Below are 5,472 nucleotides of genomic sequence, written 5' to 3' on the forward strand. Positions count from 1 at the left end.
ACTCGGCCTGTAGATAGACTTGCTGGTCCCACATGATTCTGTCAGGGGTGGAAGCGTATTAGCATTGTATAGAAAATATTTACAAAATAGTTTTAAATACATAAAACTACAAATAGTAATTATTGAATTATTACATTAGCTTATAGCTTTTATAAATGCATTAAAAAATTTTGTTTCACACAATGGAGCAACACCATTTAAAGTGTTTCCATCACCCTGAAGGCTGGTAAAAATATATTACATTAAAATCATACACAAGTACGTTACTATCTGTGTATGTAAATGTTTCTCCAGTTACTTAAACCTTACCAGTTCTGTCTTGTCTAGGAGTTTGAGGGGAAGGTATTTTACTGGGCCTGTAGATAGACTTGCTGGTCCCACATGATTCTGTCAGGGGTGGAAGTGTATTAGCATTGTATAGAAAATATTTACAAAATAGTTTTAAATGCATAAAACTACAAATAGTAATTATTGAATTATTACATTAGCTTATAGCTTTTATGAATGCATTAAAAAATTTTGTTTCACACAATGGAGCGACACCATTTAAAGTGTTTCCATCACCCTGAAGGCTGGTAAAAATATATTACATTAAAATCATACACAAGTACGTTACTATCTGTGTATGTAAATGTTTCAACAGTTACTTAAACCTTACCAGTTCTGTCTTGTCTAGGAGTTTGAGGGGAAGGTTTTGTACTCGGCCTGTAGATAGACTTGCTGGTCCCACAAGATTCTGTCAGGGGTGGAAGTGTATTAGCATTGTATAGAAAATATTTACAAAATAGTTCTGTCCAGTTCTGTCTTGTTCTGTTAAAAAGAAAACCATCATACAAAAAGAAATAAAATGTTTTCAATTAAATTAAATTACCTGATTCCTGTATCATATTATTTTGATGTTCATCTAGAGTCAGCTTACACTCGGCAGTCTTTCGGGGCATGGAAACAGTTACTTTTCTTGGTGGTGAATCTTCACTGTCTGAAACAAAAACGTTTAATGCATTCAGAAAAGCTATTAACATATATCTATATATATATTTTAATATATTACGTAGCAAAATATATTACCTAGTAAATAAGATTATTTGTTCCATTAAGCCAATCATGTTTCATTTTTTTAACAATTATTTTGAATAACTCTAAACATTCATTCCTACATACCTCCATCCACATCATTTGGTATTCTTCTGTATTTTGCTGCCCTATGGTGATAACTTGTGTCTGTGTCACTTTCCATATTTGACGTTTCTTCTGCCTTTTTAAGGTGTTTTAGGGCAAGTTCCCAAGTACCTATAATAAAAATTAGAGTATATATAATTCATTATTACGAAACTTTGTATAACATCAAAACATTGAGAAATTTTTGATTTAACCATATGAATCAATGCTTGTATTTAATTACTATCAATGGAATAAATCTTCCTGATGTTGAAACGTCTCCATTTTGATGGGTCTGGTATTTCTCCTCTTTTGGCTTTCGATGATTGGTTTTCACGTGGCCAATAGCCCACGTTTGATCCCTGGAAAGGGGACATATATTTGTAAATATATGTATATGTAAATGTATGTCTCATAAATCGAGGCCCCACTGTATTTCATATATTATATACATATATATCTCTAAATCTATCAACATATATCATATACACATATTTTAAATACTAATGTTTTAATTTTGCAAATAAACAATATATATATATATTGACTTACATCAGATGCACTAAACATCCATTTGATATGGATGATTGACAATTCTCCTTCTTCATCTTCCACAACGATGTATTTATTTTCAGATTCAGCCATCTACAAATTTAAACTGATTAGGGACATTTTCTGCAGCACATTATCAGTGTCTAAGAAAATAAGCAGTCACTAATTTTATATAGTAGTACTAAACAACAATGTTAACCTTAATTCTAATATGTTATGATGGTGAACAATACTTTTTACTAAAGTTAAAAGTTTGCAATGTAAGCAAAGAGTATTCCTACAGCTTGCACAAGAATCAAAAACAATCACAAGAAACTTACTAGTCATAAATCATGTAGTATTGACAAGAAGATATAAGTACTTTCTGTTTTCTTGATTAACATTCCTCTGGTTGATGTGTTAATCCTATACACTTTTTTTAAAAAGTCCTTACGTGGATTAACATTGAAGGCCCCAAATATTCTTGAATCACAAGGACTAGTAAATATTGGGCTTTGAAAAGGATATACCCTAACAATGAAGAAATTTTCTTCACTTCTTCGGCTGTGTACAGTCCTTAACACTTCACAGCAATTATATCCAGGTAACGAATATACATTGTTAGGAAATTTATGAGAAATTTTATTATCTGGAGATGTTTTATAAATCATGGTATTTTCAGCCTCCTTTATTCTTTTTGTAATTTGGACAATTGGATTTTTACTTGATCTGACCATCTTTTTCAGCTGATGCAAATAATTTTCAAATGGAAAAGCTGAACAACTGTCAAGAGTACCATGTTCCTCAGCATCTGCTGTTAGGTGAATCAAACTGTGAACATTGTAGACTAGAAAATCTTTCCCATACAGATCACCACACCTTGATACAAAATTCAGCAAAAGGTCATGAGCATATTTGCCGTATTTTAAGGACATACATGTGGGCGAAACAAGAAAACTTATACCAACACTGAGAGTAAGGAAATGATCATACATCTCTTGGGGTAGAATACCTTTCAATACAAGCTTTCCTGTGTAGAGAAGAAACTGTCTGTATTCAGTTGCCTTCCATCTGTCAATTTCTTCCAAACCTCGTGGTTTACGTGCAAAAATATTGGGCACAAAATATTTTATGCTCACCAATCTAGCACTAATTTCAGAAATCTGGCGGCTACATAATTTAAATGTGTTTTTCCGTATCCAGGTGACAAGAAGTCGCTTCATAACACCAAGGCACACCTGGTGCATATAGTCAATGGGAAACGCTGCAATTAAGTCTATGTTCAAGTCACAGAATGGTGATTTACCATGATGATGTTGCGAGTTAGATTGATTACGGAAGCGTGTGTCTGTTCTAATGGTTAAATTTGTTACTTCTGGATATGTCATTTTCCCCATCCAAGTACCTTTCTGTTCACATTTGTCACAGCCATAATAACCTGAAAACAGTTTTATGGACTTCACCATAGCCTTAGCAGGTGCATCACAAATTACACATTGTAATTTTATGTTGATAGTTCTGTTACCATACTGAATCCCATGCAACAAAAGGTCATCCATATCAGATATAAAATCATATAAGAAATTTAAATCACTTGGCTTAGAACGTCCATACATGAGGACAACTGGAAAGACTTTCAAAGGTGTAATATTCATTACTGCACAGAGAACTGGCCACAAAGCATCATTTTTGCTTCTAAATATAGGAAGGCCATCAATGTTACATGACAATAATAATTGTCTCAGTCCTTTTATAGTTGCTTTTGGATATCTACTTATGTTTTTTAACAGTTCCTCTTTTAACCCAAAGTAGACATATTTCATTCCAGATTTTTGCTGAGTTTCTATGTACCTTTCAGAACTGATTAGTGTCCGAGCTGTTTTTGGTAAGTAGTTAATTCCCATTTGCCTCAAAATTTTTAATAATTCATCAACAGCATTGTGTGTAACACCATTCTTGTTTACCCACTGAATTAATGAATTCTGTGGGTAAACAAGTGAATGATGATTATCATGGTCATCATTCTCCTCCTCACTTTGAGAATTAGATAATACATCATGAATATCAGTAAGATTCATGTGTAAATCATCAATTTCAGAGCCTAATCCATACTCTTGATTTGACTCGGCTTCAAAAGAACTAATGTCATTGTCTGACGACTCAATCTCTGAACTTGATGCTGCCTCAGTAAGATTAATGGGTTCACTAGTGTGTACAGCTGTATTTGGATGCATTTTGTGTATACGTTTTAGCCTTCTTGATACTTGCATCCATCTGTTGTTGTATTGGAGTCGCTTTTTTCGCTTATACTCGTACATTCTGTTAAAGAGTGTCAAATTTCTACATTAGACTACCATATTACCTATATTATTGTTAATAATGTATTGACAGATGCAATATGTATTAAAATTCTAAAAATAAGTCATTCATTATATACAATGTGTGATAATTAAAGCTGGTGCATATAACATCCTTGTCAGGAACATGCAAAAGTGAACACTTCCAGAATTGGAGACATGCAGAAATGTAACATATGGAAATAGAGGCATGCCAAAACAAAGACATGCATAAATTCAAATTCTTATCGAAATAATTTCTAGTGATTATTATATAAATTATTCCATCAGTACTAGATCAAATATTCAATACCATCCTCCCATTGGAAAGAGTAATCATGTCCTGTTGGACATTAATTATATGGTGATATATAATCTAAAAGAAAATAGGGACATTGAAATTGTTGTTAAACTCTATTTCAATAAAGGACACTATAGGGAACCTAGAACCCTGTATTACAAGTGTAAGTGATAATTTTGGAAAATTTAATTAAAGCTAATTGTGTAGGACACCTGGAGATATGGTGCCCATATCTAAAGAATCACATCAACTGGTAAAGGTATAGACTTGCCAATAAGTGCCTCCCAGGTTAGAGGCATAAAATGCCAAAACTAGATGGTAGAATAAAAAGAAGATATTGTAAAAGGTAACCAAACAAAGATGCCACAGAAATATTAGAAAATTAACTTTCGCAAGCAGCGTGGTAGACATGGTTGGAACAAGTTAGGTGAGAGGGTGGTGGAGGCCAAAACCATAATCATAATCATCTGTATCAAACCTTATTACAGGTAAAACCAGTAGGCAGTCTACTGTATTTTATCAAACCCTTATTAGTATAATAGATCTCGTAATAATTTTGCAAAAATAATGGCATTTACTATTTTTAAAAGATTATTAAAAAATTTACAGATATGGTGCATTCGGAAGACAAACCCAATTTTTCACTTTTGACAATTGAGCACCTGCTACATCCAGATTCTAGGGAGGAAAGGAAGGACGATCTTACTGGATCCCATAGCCTCCCCGAGGCACAAACCAGGCTTTTACACAACCCCCCCCCCCCTGCACCCGAGCTTTTTAAAATGGCAAATGCCACTATTTTTGCAAAATTATTACGAGATCTATTATTCTAATAAGAGTTTGATAAAATACAAACCCTGGGGCCATAGAACGGCTATTTAATCCCCTTGAACGGACCTGTGCATGGGCCACTGAGGCATCGAAAAAAACATAGACCGGCTTGGGAAAAAAGCAAAATAGCCGGTCTATGGCCTGGCTGATGGCTGTGCATGGATGGCTAATGGCTAATGGCTGTTAGTTATGGAGCTAGGTTAGACTATGTATGTTTAAATCTCTGATTTAAACAGAGCCAGTGTTCAGTCAAATAACTGAATTTATCAAATCTTATCCTTGTATAATATACAAGCTGATGTGAGATCCCTGTAT

General features: G+C 33.7%; 1 long non-coding RNA gene across 1 annotated transcript; it reads right to left on the reverse strand.

Annotated features, from left to right (window-relative positions):
* Positions 1–1,437: 1,437 nt before the first annotated feature.
* LOC138355109 (uncharacterized) lies at positions 1,438–2,457 on the reverse strand. Its single transcript, XR_011223827.1, has 3 exons — positions 2,031–2,457; positions 1,711–1,803; positions 1,438–1,520 (listed from the first exon to the last, which is right to left on the reverse strand). It is a non-coding gene; the product is annotated as an uncharacterized lncRNA (long non-coding RNA).
* Positions 2,458–5,472: the final 3,015 nt, after the last annotated feature.

Source organism: Procambarus clarkii, chromosome 66 (genome assembly GCF_040958095.1).
Source record: "Procambarus clarkii isolate CNS0578487 chromosome 66, FALCON_Pclarkii_2.0, whole genome shotgun sequence".
Lineage (NCBI taxonomy): Eukaryota > Metazoa > Arthropoda > Malacostraca > Decapoda > Cambaridae > Procambarus > Procambarus clarkii.